This window comes from Sturnira hondurensis, unplaced genomic scaffold, assembly GCF_014824575.4.
Source record: "Sturnira hondurensis isolate 20B ecotype Veracruz unplaced genomic scaffold, ASM1482457v3 Scaffold0016284, whole genome shotgun sequence".
Taxonomy (NCBI): Eukaryota; Metazoa; Chordata; class Mammalia; order Chiroptera; family Phyllostomidae; genus Sturnira; species Sturnira hondurensis.
Genome location: NW_028088915.1, coordinates 6,200,568 through 6,221,732, shown reverse-complemented (window position 1 = coordinate 6,221,732; position 21,165 = coordinate 6,200,568).

Sequence of the window (21,165 nt, the reverse complement as noted above, 5' to 3'; positions counted from 1 at the left end):
CATGCCCCTAACTGGGGACCTGGCCCAGAACCCAGGCGTGTGCCCTGACTGGGAATGGAACCGGCAACCCTTTGGTTTGCAGGCTGGCACTCAGTCCATGGAGCCACACCAGCCAGAGCTGTTTCTCTTTTTTATTACCACTTCTGAGGTAATTAATTTTGTTTTGCTAGGATTTCATGACAATTCTCAAGTCTTCAGAGATACAGTATTTCTTGCACTAAAAAAAAATTAAAATCTAGAAAGTTTCGGGATAAGGGATTGCATTAAGTTGTCTTCCTTTTTTTTAATCATTTTAATAAAACCGAGTTATTCTAGCTTCAATAATTCTATAATAAAGTATCATCTTGGCAGTCTGCCAAGGGTGAAAATACCTGCTTTCTCTAACAGAGAAATTCTTCTTATTGACGTTAGTCATAGAAAGAATTATTTACAATGTGAGCAATGGTTGAAGAATTGTGAACTTAACCATGCCTGTTTGGATGAATCATTTCAATTAAGCTAAGTCAGACTCTAGGATTTGTGGTGGATTTAGGGTATAGAAGTCATGAATCTATCATTTGTTTTTAGATATTCAAACATAGTCTTTGCCATAGATCAGAAATGACAAGTTAATTCAAAATGTTAATTCAATGTACAATGTACTCACAGGTACATTGTAAATGTGTATGCCCGTAATGTTGTGGGAATGGTGGTTCCTTGGGGTCACATTTCTACTGGCAAAATTTGCAAGAGTGTTTTTTTTAACCCTTTTTTTTATTTACAGGGGAAGGGAGGGAGAAAGAAAGGAAAAGAAACATTTATCAGTTGCCTCTGGCATGGCGCCAACTGGGGGCCTGGCCCACAACCCAGGCATGTGCCCTGACTAGGAATTGAACCTGCGACCTTTTAGGTCTCAGGCCAGCGCTCAGTCCACTGATCTGTAGCAGCCAGAGCAAGAGTGTTAATTCTTATATGTAATTCTAAAATTTATAAAATTCAGCTGCATTAGCTACTTAAACTGTACTGCCAACTAGCATATTTTCAGAATTATGAAAAATTGTACCCTTGAAGCACAGTCATGTCTGTGGCTTCAAATTTTAGCAGAGCCACAAAAAAGAAAATGTGAACATGTGGTACTGGGATTCATTGCCAGAGCAGGAAGTGTTTCCAGAATATACATGTGTCTGTGTTCTGTTCCTTGCTTGCGGGAATATTGCATTTGATTTTCCTGAGGTGGCAACTGAAGGACATGGACCCATGTCTCCTTAGGTTGTTGTGACTGGAAAGTGCATTGCGCCCCTTCAGGAAAGGAAAGCACTCGACATTTCTTCACGTCCATGGACTTGGTTTGGGGGCCCAGGGAATACTCTGACTTTTTAAAAAAGAGTTTTCTCATGTTTTTATTTAACGTAACTAAATAAAAGAATACATTTTCTCTTTTGTGGTGTTATTTTACTGAGTAAAATTTAATTGAGACTTGGTTTTTGTGATTCAAGTACACATATTTTGTAAAATAAGTTTAGGTTAAAGATTATTTTTTAAAGTCAATGGGTTAAAGATTTTAATGTAAAAGATCAATGTACATAATTTTATGTACATTAGTACATAATGTACATAATTGAACATTTTGCAGGACTAAGAGTCATCTGCAGCCCTGAAACTTGCGTAGGTCTACCTATGGACTTACTACCAACTAAATGTGCTTATTCTGGGTATTATGCTGGTTTAGTTTAATTTGTATTATAACCTCTAATACTCTTAAAGTATAAGTTCCAAACAGCCTGTGATGTCTGCCTTATAATTATTTTGCTGCATAATAACATCATTTATTTGCGTTTAGGTGGCCTTTCCCTACATTCTCATGATCACAACCAGAGAAATGCAAGTTACTTAACACTACTTTAATTTTTAGTAGCATGGACACAACTTGGTGAATAGCTTTCTCCCCAGTCTTTAGTTATTACTTTTTCATCTCCTGCAAGATAGTGCTTGAGAAATTTTAAATTAATTGTTAATATTAACTAAAATTCAAATTTAACTTCAATGTAAAAAATTGCAATATAAATAAGAATTAAAGGTTCTGTAGACATTTGGCCCTCCTGGCCTACCTGTGATCTTCTGAAAGCCCTTCCTGTGTTTGGGGAGTTTCCTGCATTCACCCCTCCCCCTAAAGCAGATTAGAAACTCCCAGTCTGTCTTGCAGCTAAGGCAGGCATCCCAGCCTGGGCTCTTTACCTAAGATGTGCCACCCCAAGGCTTTAGCGTGGAGCAGAGCTCATACAGGATCTGTGGCAGTCACAGTGTTGTCTAGCCTTTGGGTGGTGGTAGCAGAGACCTTGTCATTCCATAACCGTGTGGTGGGGCCACGTGTGTGGCAGGGCAGTTTTTGGAGCAGTTTCTGGATGTGATTTGGGAGGGGTTTTTTGCTTTATATAAAACCTCCAGATAAGACTGGGGCCTCTCTGGAGATTCTGTTGACTAGTTTGTTTGTTTGTTTTGGGTGGGGCGTGGTAAATTCCTTTTTAGTTTAAATAGGCCAGAGTGAGTTTTCTCATTTGCAACTAGAAACAGCGGACTGATAAACAAGTTGATACTGGAATTGTAAATGACAAATCCTAGAACATGGAGAGGTAGAACAAGGGAACCCACTATTTTAGGTTAGTTGGCGAAGCTAGTTAATTGTTAGCAAAACATTTTGTACAGTTGTTACTGGACCTCGGTACAGACCAGACTGGTGTTAAGAGAAATGGTGGGGGAACTGCAGGATGGTAGCATGTGTTTGGTCACTTCTCAGGTGTGTGGGTGTCGGACTGCATGTGTTCAAACCCTGGTTCTGCTGACATGCTGTGTGGCCAGGTGCCTCAGTTAAAAATGAAAATGCTAATCATACCTACTTTTTAGGAATATTAGGAGGATTAAACAACTCATACACAGGAAGCAGTATCACAGAAGTATTGAAAAAATGCAACCTGCCAAGTCCTGTAAAAGAGCAATTAAGTCAGACTTAAGGAACCTGGCTTGAAAGCAGAGGGAAGAAAACAGCCTTGCTAAGAGAAGCTTTCTCTGCTTGCAGCCAGAAGTCTCAGTGGGTGAAAAGTTGCAAGGCTTAGTCCTGCTGATTTGGGAAAACCTACCTTCGCTGAGACTCAACCGAGGGGCCCACCAGCGGCCTCAGTAGGAGTTGAGATTAGAGATTGTAGTCTTGTAAAAATGGAATTAAAGATGCTGTTTTCCCACTTCACATGGTGGCTTTGGATTGCCCTAAGATAATAGCTGCCAGTAAGGTAGGGAGAAGGGACTGGAGACAGCCCCAGAGACCAGCTGCTACAAGACAAAATGCTCAGCTCAAAGACCACGTTATTGAGATGTTTGTGTTGACTTGAGCATGGAGTGTGCAGCATCCCGATTGTTTTCTTGGCTTCTTAGCTGTAGGTCTGCACCAGGTAGGGCCACATGTGGACCTCAAAGAAAACCGCATTTCACTCAGATTTTGGACTGGGATCATAACTGGAAGAGTCTTGAAAAGTCATCTTTTTTAGATTGAGGGTCAGTGCTCTTACAGTGTAAGTGTGGGGAGAACAAGGCATACTTTGGGGAGAGCCAGGGAGGTTGTTTGTGTGGCAAATACCTACCGCCCATCCCAATTCCCTTTCCCAAACTCCTTTGTATTGTATGCCTCTTGTTTTAACAGCTGGAAAATTCTTAATGTGGAGATAGGGGTGGCTGTGTGTCATTTGGGGTCAGTGAGATATAAGTGGCGATGTAGTTTATATTTACATAGTTCTACAGGTGCTTTTTACTTGCCCAGCCAAGCCATGGCAGCCTTTTAGTGAACTTCAGGTGATTAGCCAACGTGCCAAGGAGAGCAGGAAGAAAGGCCCGGTCACATCAGTGAGGCGCTCCCATGCCCAAGGTGTGACTCCTCTGAGTGGAGAAACTGCTGTTGCCTGGTGGTTTCTTTGGCTTGAAGGCAAATTTACCTCTTGCTGGTACAGTCAGCCGACTTCAAAAACATATATAATATATTCAGAAGCTGGGGGCCAGGGCAGGGTTTTTTTGCACATAATTAAAAATTACCTATTAGTGTAAAACCTTGCAGACTATTTTCTCATAGTTTGCTTTTAAGTAGTAGGGACGACTACTACTACTACTACAAGTAGTTCCTACATAAACTGAAAGAGAATTCAGTTTTTCAGTGGATTCAACAAGCATTTCTTTGTCATGTACTATGTATAAGTATTATTTTTAGTACTGGGAATGAAAAATGAATAAGGTATTTGTCCTTGGTTTCAGAGTTTGTAGTTCATTTCAGAAACATACAAAAGCAAAACAGTACAAGGTAAATCCTGCTAAAACAAGGCAAGATGTGTGACTGGGCTCTGGGGTAAATGACATAGTTTTTGTCTCTGGTCATAGCATCTGATACACAAAAAATTGGCAGTAAGTTTGATGATTATGTATAAAGTACTGAGAGCTTACATATGACTCAGCAGATTTGTTAGGACTGGTCAAGTCTGAGATGGCAGTAAAGAAGAGGTGATTTGTGCCAGGTATTCTTTATTTTTTTTTAAGATTGTATTTATTTATTTTTAGAGAGGGAGAGAAACATCAATGTGTGCTTGCCTCTCCCAAGCCCCCTATTGGGGACCTGGCCTGCACCCTAGGCATGTGCCCTGACTGGGAATTGAACTGGCAACCCGTTGGTTCCAAGGCTGGCATTCAATCCACTGAGCCACACCAGCCAGGGCTGTGCTAGGTCTTGAAGGAAGAAGGGGATTACCAGGTAGACAGGCAGGAGAAGGGCTTTTCAGGCAGAAGTGCAAGGGAAGGACAAAGGATGGATGGCTGCCTTGTGGCCTTTGAACACTGGGCTAGTTCTGATTTGGTCCCAGCTCTCTCTCTCTTCTACCATATTCCTTTAAATAAACTGTTTCAGCTATAAAGGATTGTTGTGACAATAGTACAGTTCCCTTATATCAAATGTCTCCTATTACTAGTATCTTTCATTAGTGTGGTACATCTGCCACAATTAATGAACCAATATTGCTGTATTACATAGTCATATAGAATATATATGGTACATATCTTAGTCCCTACCTCGAGTTCTTTTTCTGAGTTAGGATCCCATTCAGGATGCTGCATTCCATTTAGTCTTACTTAGGCTCCTCTTGGCTACAATGGTTTCTTATACTTCCTTCTTTTGATAGCAAATAAAATGCCCCTTAACTGGGGTTGTCTGTCAGATGTTTTTCTCGTGGTTAGACCAGGATAATGTTTTGGGGGGTTACTCTGTTTCTTGTGAGAGGAGACCACAGAGGAGAAGTGCCACTCTGCTCACGTAAAATCAAGGTGAATGTGCACTATAAACATGACTTACACTATGGCTGTTTACATTGGTCAGTTGACTGAGCAGTATTTCTCGAGTTGCTCTACTGTGAGGTTACTTTTTCTTTACATTCTCTACTTTTTGGAAGAATGTTACTATGTGCAACTCACACTTTAGGAGTGGGCTACTCCTTAAGGTGGTGTAGCTACGTAAATAATCTGAACTACATGGAAAGTTTGTATATTTCCCCCCATTTGTTTTTTTATACAACCATTTATTTCCATCAGTGTGAATTTATGGATATTCGTCTTATACTCCAGGTTATAATCCAATGTTGCTTTATTTTCTGGTTCAAGTTGTTCCAGCTTTGGAGTTTCAGCCAAGAGGGGAGGCACTGGTAGGAATGCATCACCTTCTTGCACAACCAAGAGAAGGATAACAACCAATTGAAAAACCATAAACTGCCACAAATTCAAACTGCATGGAACTCCGACAACCAGGGAGTTAAACATTCATCCAGACCGGTAGGAGTGCCAGAGATGGGCAGCCGGGCAGAGAGGAGCCGCTGCAAGGTGGCAGGGCCATGCAGGCCAGGTGGGACCAGCTGACCAGGAAACTAAAGACCCAAAACTTCTAGCTGTAAATACTGTGGGGGTTGCAAAGACAGGAGAAACACCCAGTCTCATGGGAGAGTTCCTTGGAAAGCGGGGCTAGAGCAGAGCCAACAAGCCACATTGTTTTCTCTCTGACCCCTCCCCCGCAGACAGTGCACAGGAGGAACTTATCCAAGAAGATCAAAAACGATGAACAGTACAATGACAGCAAACTCATAACTATCAACAACTGAACCTAAAACACAAATGAAGCAATAAGAACAGAAGCAGAGTCACAGAAATGGAGATCACATGGAGGATTATTGGAGGAAGGGGAAGAAATGGGGGAGAGAGGTACAGGGAATAAGCATAATTGGTAGGCATAAAATAGATGGAGAGGTTAAGAATAGTATAGGAAATAGAGAAGCCAAGGAACATAAAATTCATGGGCCTGAACTAAGGTGGGAGGGATACCAGAGGGTGGGAGGTACAGGGTGGAGGGGGAATAAAGGGGAGAAAAATTGGGACATTTTCCCCAACTTTTAATAGCATAATTAATAAAGTATACTTAAAATAATTGTTTCAGCTCTGGCTACTGGAAGCCTTTTCAGTATGCACCTGAATCCCTTTGGCTTTTAACATTCCCCCTTGCTGTGTGATGTTTGGTGGTGGTTTTTTGTTCTTAGCTCTTCCTCACTATCTGGAACTATAAGATACCCCAGGTTCCTCTTGTCTGTTTCCAGTCCCAGTCCCAGAATGAGATTTTCTTCGAGGCTGAAGAATGGTATTAGGAACCAAGATCTGGGATTAGGTGTGCCCATTGCCATGGGGGTATTGTTGCTTCTAGACTCAGCTAATACAGCAAAGAAATACGCATAAGTAGAATAACCGGTGTATATGTAACCATCTATTATACTAAGGTAAACATGAGTTCATACAGATGCTTCCAAATTTGATTTCTTACTACATGAATGATCTTGCCCCCTCCCCCTTGCTCATGTGTAACTTCCCACTCCAACAGAGAAACCCATCTCTCACCTTTATTTATCGTTCAATTCCAATACATATGTACGTACATACTTACATAGCACTTTCAGAGTTGTTAATCCATATCCTTGTGGGCAACAACCTGAGTACAGCGCTTATGTACAGTTCATCATACCATTACAGTCGGCCAGACTTCACTCGTTTCCAGAGCTCCTTAGTCAACTCTATTCCCCCATCCCAGCCTTCAGTAAGGTTATGTGTTTGTACCATTTAGCATTATTTGTCACATTCTGCATTTCCACCTGGGATCCCCCAACTTCCCAAATGAGTTTTTTAAATTGTGTATACATTAAGGTTTACTCTTAGCTGTAAAGTTTTATGGGGTTTGACTAATGCTTTAATATCTTGCATTCACCATAACTGTATCATACAGAATGGTTTCACTGTCCTAAAAAACATCCCCTGTGCTGTATCCAAATTTCCCCCTCCCACTTCTGGCCAAGATGGAGGCGTAGGAGGAAACACTGTGCCTCCTCGCACAACCACAGTGAAAGACGACAAAGTTTTAGTAACAAAAATGCAGCCAAAACACAGAAAATTGAACTGTATGGAAGTCTGACAACAACGAACCATTCAGCCAGACCAGTAAGAGGGGCGGAGTCAGTGTCGGAGCGGGGGTGGGGGGGTGGGGGGGGCGTCGGGCAGGAAAGATCTTTCCCTACCGACCAAGGAGCAGAGGCGAAGGTGGTTGGTGGATCCCAGACATGGGGTGGCAACAGGCAGACCTACTGAGGGCCTAGGGCCACTGGCTGGCCCTGGTCACACATTCTAGTGCAGATATACCAAGCAAAGGAGCGAACAGTAAGACAGATCGCTCAGGCTAGGGCCCCAGCAATGGGAATTAGAGCCTGAAAGCACCAACTGGAAAGACTTTCCCGGGAGACGCTCCCAGGCTCACAGAGAATTCATTGGAGAGACCCACAGGGTCCTGGAGGGTACACAAGACCACACACCTGGGAATCAGCACCAGAAGGGCCCGATTTGCTTGTGCGAAGCAGCAGAGGGGACAGAAATCTCACAGAGTGGAACAAATGCCATTGCCCCTCTCTGACCCCACCCCCACATACAGTGTCACAACCCAGCCATGTGGGTTGCCCCACCCTGGTGAACACCTAAGGCTCAGCCCCTCATATGTAACAGGTGCGAACAGACCAAAACATTATGGCTCAAGAAGAACTCAAAGCCCCAGAGCCAATAATTCTAAGCAACCAAGAGATAGCCAAACTCTCAGATGCACAGTTCAAAACACTGGTGATCAGGATGCTCACAGAACTGCTTGATTTTAGTCACAAATTAGAGGAACAAATGAAGGCTAAACTAATTGAAATGAAGGGAAATGCACAGGGAACCAATAGTGATGGAAAGGAAACTGGAACTCAAATCAAGGGGGTGGACCAGAAGGAAGGAAGAAATGACCAAACAGAAAAGTATGAAGAAGCAAGAATTCAAAAAAAATGAGGAGAGGATTAGGAACCTCCAGGACATCTTTAAACATTCCAACATCCGAATTATAGGGGTACCAGAAGGGGAAGAGGAACAGCCACAAGTGGAAAACTTATTTGAACAAATAATAAAGGAGAACTTCCCCAGTCTGGCAAAGGAAATAGACTTCCAGGAAATCCAGGAAGCTCAGAGAGTCCCAAAGAAGTTGGACTCAAGAAGGAACACACCAAGGCACATCATCATTACATTAGCCAAGATTAAAATGAAGGAGAGAATCCTAGAAGCAGCAAGAGATAAGGGGACAGTCACCTACAAAGGAGTACCCATCAGACTGTCAGCTGACTTCTCAAAAGATACCTTACAGGCAAGAAGGGGCTGGAAAGAAGTATTCCAAGTCATGAAAGGCAAGGACCTGCACCCAAGATTGCTCTATCCAGCAAAGCTTTCATTTAGAATAGAGGGGCAGATAAAGTGCTTCCCAGATAAGGTCAAATTCAAGGAGTTCATCATCACCAAGCCCTTATTCTATGAAATGTTAAAGGGACTTATCTAAGAAAAAGAAGATAAAAATATGAACAATGAAAGGACAAAAAACTCACAGTTATTAACAACTATACCTAAAACGAAAGCAAACTAAGAGGACAGCTAGACCAGGAGCGAAACCATAGAAATGGAGATCACATGGAGGGTTAACAACAGGGGAGTGGGAGGAGGAGAAGGGGGGATAAGGCACAGAGAATAAGTAGCATAGACAGTAGGTAGAAAATAGACAGGGGGAGGGCAAGAATAGTATGGGAAATACAGAATCTAAAGAACTTGTGACACATGGACATAAACAAAAGGGGGGTGGAATGGTGCGGTAGGGGTGTGCAGGGTGGAAGGGAATGAAAGGGGGAAATAGAACAACTCTAATGGCATAATCAATAAAATACATTTAATAAAATTTAAAAAAAAACAACCAAAATTTCCCCTCCCAACTACTCTACAGTTTTGCCTTTTCCAGAATGTTGTATAATTGGTATTACACAGTACACAGCCTTTCCAAACTGGCTTCCTTCACTTATCCTTGTGCTTTTTAGAGTCACCCACATCTTTTTGTGGCTTGCTGGCTTGTTTTTATTGATGACTAATACTCTGTTTTCTGGATGTGCCATGGTTTATTCATTTCCCTATTGAAAGATATCTTGGTCACTTCCAGTTTGGGGCAATTATGAGCAAAGCTGCTGTAAATGTGTGTGTAGGTTTTTGTGGATGTCAATTTGTGTATTAGTTTGGTAAATGTCCAGAAATGTGATTGCTGGAGCGTATGGTAAAACTGTTCAGTTTTATTTACCTCTCCCATATTTTCGAATCTCCCCGTACTGCTGCTTTTCAGAAGCATTTAAACACTCTCAACTTTTTTCCTTCTTTAGGGGAGAAAAGTCAAACCCTTGAATTTTTAGCTCCATCCCCTACTCCCCGTGTCCCTACTCTATCTTGTCACCTCCAGGCTTCTCAAAGACTCACCTGTACTACAACCACCTCCTTACTTTCGATCACCCCTCAGATTCACCCCACGCCTCAGCAATGGCGATTGTCACAGACTACAAGTTAGACCTCTGCTTTCACCAGGCCTCATTGTTGAAGATCATCACGACCCACATCTAACAGTATCCATTCAGTTCTCTTCATTTTTTATGGCATTTGACATCAGTAACCACTCCTTTCCTGAGGCCTGTGACCACTCTCCCTGTCAGTGTTTCCCTTTGCCTCACCTTCCACTTCCTTCCTACGTGAGTTGACCTACTCTCTTGGCCTTTACTTTCTGCTGTGACTAACACACATTTTCATTGCAGCCTCGTTAAAAAGCTTGGTGTCTGTATGCAAATGCCTATTAGGTATTCCCCTCCTATCTCAAACATCCCAAAGTGCACTTGCTCTTCCCTTCTCAAACCTCCTGCTAAATTCTCTAATTTGGAAACAATCACCTAAGTGAGAAACCTAGGAATCATCATTGATTCCTCTCCCTTATAACCCAACCCAATCTGAATTAAGGCCTGTTTGTTCTTGTTTTTTTTTTTTTTAAATCTTCCATATTAACCAAAAGTTCCTTGATCTCTGACCCTCATCATCTCTTGCCTAGAACAGACTGTGGTCTCCGACTAGTCTCCTGCACTAACCCAGCACCCCTCTTAGCTGCCAGTGTAATGCCTCAGCTGTTCAAGTTACTCCCATCGAAAAGAGTCGTTCAGTCCTTCTCCGTAGCCAAGTCCAGGCTTCATAAGCTAATAGGCTGGGGAGTTGTCACCTTCCCTGAGCTCACTCTTATCCCACCCCACCTTTACCCTATGTTCCAGCAGGTAGAAACATTGGCAGGTGATTATTTTTTCTCATGTTCTGCCCTATGCCTGGAGAATTAGTTCTTCCCTCCTATTCTCCAACAGTTATGTTGCACCTAGTGACTGCTACTCATGCCAGGCTCACTGGCACCACAAGCCTTGTAGTAGAAAACAATAGCCCTCTGCTCTACTCTCACAGTAATTCCTTTGAACTGTTTTAGCTGGATTGCCCATGGTCTCTAAGTCCATGGTGGTCTAAACATGCCTTCCTAAGGCTACTTTCCCCCTCCCACCACTGCCCCCAATCATCATCCTTCCTAAACAGGTGTCCAAGAATGCTCTGAATTTGGTCATGTCTGCCACCTTAATTTCCATTCATTCTTCAACCACTACAATTCAAGGAGTAAATCCAGTAAAATATGACATCAATCACGGCAAATAGAGCACCCAATACAGGAATGTGGGAAAAGTAATTCCCAAGATAGATGGTGAGAAGAAGTTGTGGTCCAGTAGCTGTGCAAAAGGCCTGGAGAACTCAGTCCATATGGGAGCAGGAAGATGAGGGCCCTCAGAGGGATGTCTCCACAGGGGGAAAGAGTTTATTACGTGCTTTGACTCAATTCCAGTAAAACTTGACTTCATTTCAGGAGCCCTAGCTGGATGTTTCATTTGGTTGGGGCATCATCCCATACACCTAAATGTCATGGGTTTGATCCTCCTTCAGGGTGTGTACATGGGATAACCGATGGGTGTTTCCCTCCCTCCCTCCCTCCCTCTCTTTCTCTCTTCCTTCCTCCCTTCCTTCCTCTCTCCCAAATCAATAAACTTACCCTTAGGTGAGAAATTAAAAAAAAAAACAATTCCAAGAAAAGTTGTATTATGAAAACAATGATATATGCTACAACTGGTTCAGCTGAGAATAATATATAAAATGTAATAATATAGGGACTTTGGCCAAGATAGAGGCATAGGTGGAAACACTGTGCCTTCTCTCACAACTAAGTTTGAATACAACAAAGGTTTAGTAAACAAAGATGCAGCCAAAGAACAGAAAATTGAACTATATGGAAGTCCAACAACAATGAACCTTTCAACTGGACCGGTAAGAGGGGCAGAGCCAGCAGCGGAGCAGGGACGGGCAGGAAGGATCTCCTGACCCCAGGTGCCCAGGCAACTAGGGTAGCATCAGGCGGACCCAGTGAGAGTGCAGGGCAGGCTGACCGTGGTCGCACATTGGCGTGCAGTGGGACACTGCGCGGGCCACAGCGGCAGGAGGCGGCAGAGAGGACTGCCATTGCTTTCCTTTGAACCGCCCCCACATATAGCGTCGCAACCCAGCGACTGAGTTGCCCCACCCTGGTGAACACCTAGGGCTCCAGTCCTCATATGTAACAGGCACAAACAGTCCAAAATATGGTTCAAGAAGAACTCAAAGCCCCAGAGCCGATAACTCTAAGCGAAAAAGAAATAGCGAACCTCTCAAATGCACAGTTTAAAACACTGGTGATCAGGATGCTCACAGAACTGCTTGATTTTAGTCACAAATTAGAGGAACAAATGAAGGCTAAACTAATTGAAATGAAGGGAAATGCACAGGGAACCAATAGTGATGGAAAGGAAACTGGAACTCAAATCAAGGGGGTGGACCAGAAGGAAGGAAGAAATGACCAAACAGACAAGTATGAAGAAACAAGAATTCAAAAAAAAATGAGGAGAGGCTTAGGAACCTCCAGGACATCTTTAAACGTTCCAACATCCGAATTATAGGGGTACTAGAAGGGGAAAAGAAACAGACATGAGTGGAAAACTTATTTGAACAAATAATAAAGGAGAACTTCCCCAGTCTGGCAAAGGAAGTAGACTTCCAGGAAATCCAGGAAGCTCAGAGAGTGCCAAAGAAGTTGGACTCAAGAAGGAACACACCAAGGCACATCATCATTACATTAGCCAAGATTAAAATGAGGGAGAGAATCCTAGAAGCAGCAAGAGATAAGGGGACAGTCACCTACAAAGGAGTGCTCATCAGACTGTCAGCTGACTTCTCAAAAGAGACCTTACAGGCGAGAAGGAGCTGGAAAGAAGTATTCCAAGTCATGAAGTCCAAAGACCTGCAGCCAAGATTGCTTTATCCAGCAAAGCTTTCATTTAGAATGGAAAGACAGATAAAGTGCTTCTCAGATAAGGTCAAATTCTAGGAGTTCATCATCACCAAGCCCTTATTCTATGAAATGTTAAAGGGACTTATATAAGAAAAAGAAGATAAAAACATGAACAGTGAAAGGACAAAAAACTCACAGTTATTAACAATCACACCTAAAACAAAAGCAAACCAAGAGGACAGCTAGATCAGGAGTGGAACCATAGAAATGAAGAACACATGGAGGGTTAACAACAGGGGAGTGGGAAGAGGAGAAGGGGGGAGAAGGTACAGAGAATAAGTAGCATAGACAGTAGGTAGAAAATAGATGGGGGGAGGGCAAGAATAGTAGGGGAAATATAGAATCTAAAGAACTTGAGACATGTGGTCATAAACATTCCAACATTCTAAAGGGGAGAATGGTGGGGGAGGCAGTGTGCAGGGTGGAGGGGAATGAAGCAGGGAATAGAACAACTGTAATGGTACAATCAATACAATATATTTTTAAATAAATAAATAAATAAATAAAATGTAATAATATAAATACTAATTTGTTTTCTAATGTTGATTTCTGACTGACTTGAAAGAATGAATAGAGAGGGGTAGGAAGAAGTGTTCAGAGGCTGAACTTCCCATTTTGTAGACGTGAGTGGATTGTTAAAATTCCCTCTCGTGTTGGACCCTGTGCACTGCATCCTATGTCTTCATTTCTTTTTAATTTCCTCTCTATTTTTGGTGAAACTTACCCTCTGGTAGTTTCCTGAAAAAAGACACATGAGAGATACTTTTGTTTTGAAGCTGTGCATCTAAAAGCATCTTAATTCTGTCATCATAGTTAATTGATAATTGGACTAAATATGGAATTCTTGGTTAAAACCCATTTTCCCCCAGAATTTTGAAGGTATTGCTACATTGTCCTATTCCTATACCATTGCTGTTTAGAAAATCAATACCCTCCTTTATTAGCTGTTTTTCTTCTCTCTGTGAGGTTTTAGAACCATCTTTCTCAAGTTTCATGATTCTCTGTCTTGGTGAACATTGTTAATTTATGATGCCAGGCACTGGGGTCGGGCTTTTTCAATCTGGAAATTCACGTTGTTTGAATTCATATCCCAGAAACTTTTCACAATATCTCTTTGATAATTTCCTCTCCTTTCATAGTATCTTCCTTCATTGTATCTCCTTCTGTGAAATGCTATTTAGTAAGTTTCCTTTGTTTCTGTTATCATCTAGACAGCCACAAAATATATTTAGTTTTAAAAGTAACCTAAAACAAACTTTATTTTGTAAGTGTGAAAAAGGGAAAGGTTAGGGAAACATTTTACATGTAGAATGCCTTGGGTTTATAAAAGTATGATTACAAAGAACAACTGTGTTGTTACATTATTGTCCCTTTAAAAGTTATATGGCCTGAAGATATTTTTTAATGTGTTTCAGGATACTAGCTACTTCCGGATTTGGTAACAGCTGGGTTTTTCCTTTAGCAGCCACCTTTTCCCCTCCTCTGCTCTCTTACACGATATTAAAAACACCCCTTCCTCCCTACCGTTACCCTCTGCCTGCTGTACTTGCTGTACTTTTCTCCCACCGCTTAGGTGTCCTGACTAAGCAGTGAGCACCTGAAGTTTCCAGTTTCTGATAAGGACGGGTTTGTAACAGAGCGTGTGAGGCAGGTGTGTGCCTTTGCACTCCAGAACTTACATGTGGGAGGAAATGGGTCCAAAATAATGGAGTTGATAAGGGAATTTTATACTGATTCATCTTGGAAAAACAGAAGGAACAAATAGAACCAAAGTCTGATAATTTGGCAAAAAAAAATCTTAAGCCAGCGAGGACACTTTGCAGTTGTTTGCAACACTGTTTATAGGGTCATGATTAAGAAAGAGAAAACAAAACCATACCGATGCTACATCACTTCAGAAGTAAACTGGTGGCCAGTCACTAACCCATCCTAGATGAGCATGGGTGTGGGTATTTTATGAGGGGCCTGCTCTGTGGAGTCATTCTAAAAGGATTTTTACATAATCATTACCAAAATTTGGGTCAAAAAGCAAGTTTAGAGCTATAATTCCTATTTTCAGGCTTTAATTTTTGTCAGAGTAGTATATGCACATAATTATAAAGTCAAATAAGTGCTCAGAGACTCGTAGCAAATTACAACAGCCTTCCACCCCACACTAGTTCTGTTTCCCGAAGGAAAACACATTGAACTCCTGTAACAGTCTTTGTATGGCATTATTGCCCCATTGCTACTCCATTGCTCCTAATTCTATTTCTTGATTTATTATTTCAAAACAGTTTCCTAATGGTTGTCTGTTACAGGAGTGAGGAGGATTTATTCATGTCCCATTCCCAATTCTTCAAGTCCCATTCCTCCTCCTCAGTTTTAATAATGCTTATGTCAAAATTTTTTGGTAAAGCAATAGTCACTGCTAACTTACTAGTACACAAATATGATTCTCTTATGATCCAGGTAACACATTACAATTATCAGTTAGTCCCCCAGCTTTGCGTTCCCCTGCAGACCTCTCCCTCCAGAGTGCCCTGGCCTTCTGTCCCAGTCTGCACTGGTCACTTTCCAGGTCTGCTGCACATCGCCATCCTGAGACTTTTCTGGACTGTGTTCCAGTGTTGGGTCCCTTGTTTTAGAGTCTCCTGTCTTCTTTGTTCTTGCATTAAAAAAATACATCCACCCTCCCTGGGAACTTCATGAGAATTGGGTTGTTTCTCATATGTCTGAAAATGTTTTTATTCTATTCTCATCTCTAATTTCTATATAAGAGGCTGGGTTTTAAACTGATGTTCCATCGGAACTCCATTTTAGTTTAGTTCTTTTATCTCTGGAAATATTTGGGATCATTTCTTTATTCCCAATGCTCAAAAATGTCATGATGTAGTTGGCCCTTTTCAATCTAGAGACTTGTGTCTTTAAAATCTGGGAAATTAATCTTGTATTATGTTTTATTGAGTATTATTATTGTTTCATAATTTAGTTTTTGTTTTCTTTTTCTGAAACTCCAATTAATCAAATATTGCCTTAAACTCTTAATTGGATGGTCCCCTCCCTCCATCCTTCCCTTTCTCCCTCTCTTTTTCCCTCCTTCTTTCTTTCCTTGCTTCCTTGCAGTCTTTTTTTAACATGGCATCCTGGTCTTTTTGTTCCTATACTTATGTCTTTGAGGATATTAATGAGTTTTTTAAAAATTATTTCAACAAATATTTATCAAATAGCTACTATGTATGAGCAGTTGTCTAAGCACTTGAAACATATACAGTGGTACATTGGTACTCATCGTTAGTTCATTCCACAACTTGTGAGGAGTGCTGAAACTGACAAGTACTGAGCAAGGATGAAACATTTTTTTCTTGTCAAAATGTGATGATCACAGCCTTGGCTGGTATGGCTCAGTGGATTGAGTGCTGGCCTGTGAACCAAAGGGTTGCCGGTTCAATTGCCAGTCAGGGCATGTGCCTGGGGTGTGGGCCAGGTCCCCAGTAGGGGGAGAGGGAGGCAACCACACATTGATGTCTCTCTCCCTCTCCTCCCTCCCTTCCCCTCTCTAAAAATAAAATAAATAAAATCTTCTTAAGAAATTTTTAAAATGCAATGATTTTAGGGTTTGACAAGTTCTGAAGCTGGTGAGTACTGAGGTATGACTGTATGTGGCCAAAATAAACAACAACAAAAGAATCAGAGAAACCACACTGACTACGGAAGATAGCTGGTTGCTTACCCCGATATCCACTCACAGCCTCTCCTTGGAAGGAGACCCACAGGTTTTAGTTGGACACCAGCTGTCCAAAAAAGGCTACATCCCTCAGCTGGTGTTTGGGAGGTGAGCTTGGGTCCCTCCACCAATTTAATTCAGCAAACCTTTTTAACTCCCTGATTTCAGACTGAGGCCTAGACTTTACCCCTTAGGTGAGAAGGTGTCCTCAAACTCGGAGCTGCCCTGATTTTCCTTCATCTGCCCTGCAAAGCCCCTGATCTCATGCCCTGGGTACTTTTCCTCACCTCTCGCCATTCACCCCCCATGCCTGTTCCAGGGCAGTCATGCAGAACTTCTTGTAGTTCCTCCTCATGTGGCTTCAAGGCACTTGTTCCACCTCACCATAGCCAACTTCTGCGTATTCTTCAGGTTTTTAGTGCTGAGGGTATTAACGCCTACGATCACCTGTGTCTGTCTGCCTGCATATATACCAACGTATGTCTACACATATACATGTAAGTATACTCCACTCTAGGTGTGGGCTCTGTTCCCATCACACCCCTTGTCAGCCTACATCATAGCACTTGCCACACTGTGGAAATTGTGTGGTTGCAAGTCTGTATCCCGCCAGACCATACGTTTGCAGTGCAGAAAGTTTATCCTACCAATATGCCCAGTACCAGCTGGCACATAGTAGGTTCTCAGATATCTATTAAGTGAGTGAATGACAACTTCTGTGAGCTCTGAACATTTTTGGTGTGGCTTTTGGACAAATAATTTCTTTTGACCTTTTTAAATTGTATTTTTTCCATTACCATTTATCCTCCTTATACTTTCTTCTGCCTGGACCGCCCATCCCCCAACACAACCACCACACTGTTGTCTGTGTTCATGGTCCTTTTCCCTATTTTGCTCAATACCTTCACCCCCAACACCCCCCATTCTTGACCTTTTTTAAACCAGTAAGTTAAGCCTTGTGACTTTTTTAAAAAACCTTTGAAAAAGATTTTTTAAAACTTTTTTCAGAGAAAGGGGAAAGGAGGGAGAAATAGGGAAAGAAATATCTATATGCAACATGCCCCGAACTGGGGACCTGGCCTGCAACCCAGGCATGTGCCCTGACTGGGAATCAAACCAGCAACCTTTGTGTTTGCAGGCTGGCACTCAAGCTACAACAGCCAGGACAAGGTGTGTGATATTTTAAGAGAACTAATACTATGTAACAGTGAACTCAAAGGAAACTTTTGATTTTATTTAAAAAACAATTTTGCAGCCTCTCTTAATAACCTCTGTCATGGCTAAAAAAGGATTTCTGTACCTAAGGAGACATTTGAAGTGTGGCAGCGGATCATCTGAGGCATTCATGTAAATGAAAATTGAGAGAGGAGTGGAGTCATACAGCTTTGGAAAAGGAGAAATGTAACATTCTCATAAGTTCGTTGTTGCTACATCCAGGAGGCATTGATGGATCAGACTGTCAGCAAAGCTGGTGCTTGCTCTTTAGGTTGGCACTTGGCCTTCACATCACGAGGAGAAGTGAAGGGCAAGGGTCTTGTTAGTCGCCTTGAAAGCACCTCTTACCTAGTTAACTTGACACGGCAGTTACTCCACTAAAACTGGTGGTAATTGTTGTAGTATAGGCCGTATTATGTAGTATAGGCCATAGCTACTTTACTCAGGTCTAAAATATACTCCCCAGCTAGTACGTTGAGATTTGTTTCTGGGATGGGCCAAAGGTTCCTTGCTAGGAATGGATGGGTCAGGGGGTAGTCAGGGGAGGAGGGTGGTGAGGGAAGACAGAACAAGAATGAAAGGGAACCTCTGTATTACAAAGTAAGCTCTGAGTAATCCTATTTATCAGTTTTCCTGCTCTGCCCTCCTTATGTTGCATTTTTATCAAGTTGTGAAGAAAGGCGGTCACAGAGAACACTGCTGATTCTCAATGGCGGCTGAAGAGAGGAAGGTTTGGGGCAGAGTCAGAGTGGACCTGGTAATGAAACTCATTATTTCCCATAAATCAGTGGAAAAAATCAGCCATTTGCCAGCAAAGTTTCCAGTTCCTGAGTGAGCAATGACATTAGAGTCAAGTGGGAAAAACAGTGCATTCTGCACAGTTAATATATAAGGGTTAGGTTAGGCCTCTTACAACAAAGACAACAAAACATAACAGTAGCGGTAACTGTTTCCTGGGGTTGCCATGGCAAATTACCACAAATCAGGAGGCTTTAAACGAAAAAATGAATTTTCTCACAGTCCTGGAAGCTACAAGTCTGAAATCAAGGTGTTGGCAGGGCCATGCTCTCTGAAGGCTCAAACTAGGAGATGATGCTTTCTTGCCTCTTCCTAAGCTTCTGGTGGTTGCCGGCATTATTTGGCTCATAGGTATATCACTCCAGTTGTCACCTGGTGTTCTGTCTCAGTGTCCTCTCTCCCTCTCCCCCACCTTTTTTTCTTATGAGAACACTGGTCATATTGGATTCAGGACCCACACGAAACCCAGTATGACTCACCCTGACTAATTACATCTGCAAAGACACTATTTCCTAATAAGACCACATTCCAAGGTTCCAGAATGGTAAAAAGTTTGGGGGGTACAATCTTCAGCCTCACAGAGTAGCTTAAATAAGGTTGAGTGTTTTTATCTCTCATATGAAAGTTCCAAGATAAGCAGTCCAGATGTGGCGGGGGAAAATACCAGGAACACAGACGCTGTCCACTTGCTCTGACATCCTTAGCAGAGCCGTCTGTTTTATGGTCTGCGAAGGCTGCTTAATTTCCGAGTGTCTTATCTACCCCCTGCCTTCCACCTACTAGAAGGACAAAGAAGGGTGGAAGGAGTGTTTACAAGGCATATTTCAGCTATTATTTAATGCTGTAATATAGTATTTCTACTTACATTGCATTGTACAGAACTTTGTCAAATGCGTAGCCAGCTGGGTTTGTAGCTTTTTTTTCAGATAGTTTTGTGTCTTGCTAAAACTTAGAATTTATTTTCCTGTAAAAAACAGAGTGAATGGATTTTAGGTAGGCAAGCAGAAATGTTGCCGAGTCAGGTGGCTTGTTTTATTTTTCCCCACACTATACAATGAAAGTAGTTCCTTAAATAAATCTCCAAAAGTTGCCAATCCTGTTAAGTGATTTTCTAATGTCTTGAAAATATTTTCTCTTCTTTTTATATATATATATTTTTATTGATTATACCATTACAGTTGTTCTATTCCCCCATTCAATCCCTTCAACCCGCACCCTCCCTCCCCCACCATTCTGCCCCCCTTAGTTTATAACCACGTGTCTGAAGTTCTTTAGATTATATATTTCACCTACTATTCTTGCCCTCCCCCTATCTATTTTCTACCTACCATCTATGCTATTTTCTGTGCCTTCTCCCCCCTTCTCCTCCTCCCACCCCCCTGTTTCTAACCCTCCATGTGTTCTTCATTTCTATGGTTCCACTCCTGATCTAGCTGTCCTCTTGGTTTGCTTTTGTTTTAGGTGTGGTTGTTAATAACTGTGTGTTTGCTGTCCTTTCACTGTTCATATTTTTCATCTTCTTTTTCTTATATAAGTCCCTTTAGCATTTCATATAATAAGGGCTTGGTGATGATGAACTCCTTGAACTTGACCTTATCTGAGAAGCACTTTATCTGTCCTTCCATTCTAAATGAAAGTTTTGCTGGATAAAGCAATCTTGGCTGTAGGTCTTTGGATTTCATGACTTGGAATACTTCTTTCCAGCCCCTTCTTGCCTGTAAGGTCTCTTTTGAGAAATCCGCTGACAGTCTGATGGGTACTCCTTTGTAGGTGACTGTCCCCTTATCTCTTGCTGCTTCTAGGATTCTCTCCTTCATTTTAATCTTGGCTAATGTAATGATGATGTGCCTTGGTGTGTTCCTTCTTGAGTCCAACTTCTCTGGGACTCTCTGAGCTTCCTGGATTTCCTGGAAGTCTATTTCCTTTGCCAGACTGGGGAAGTTCTCCTTTATTATTTGTTCAAATAAGTTTTCCACTTGTGGCTGTTTCTTTCCCCCTTCTAGTACCCTTATAATTTGGATGTTGGAACGTTTAAAGATGTCCTGGAGGTTCCTAATCCTCTCCTCATTTTTTTGAATTCTCATTTCTTCATTCCTTTCTGGTTGGATGTTTCATTCTTCCTTCTGATCCATTCCATTGATTTGAGTCCCAGTTTCCTTTCCATCACTATTGGTTCCCTGTGCATATCTCTTCATTTCAATTAGTTTAGCCTTCATATGTTCCTCTAATTTATGACTATAATCAACCAGTTCTGTGAACATCCTGATAAACAGTGTCTTGAACTGTGCATCTGAGAGGCTGGCAATCTCTTGGTTGCTTAGAGTTATCGGCTCTGGGACTTTGAGTTCTTCTTGCGCCATCTTTTGGGCTGTTTGTGCCTGTTACATAGAAGGATCGGAGCCTTAGGTGTCTGCCAGGGTGGGGCAACCCACATGGCTAGGTTGTGATACTGTATGTGGGGGCGGGGTCAAAGAGGAGCAATGGCGACCTGTCTGCCACCTTCTGCCGCCGCAGCTACAGGTGCCGCAGCTGCCACCGTCACCAGGGCCCGCGTGTTTTGTCCCACTGCACACGAGTGTGC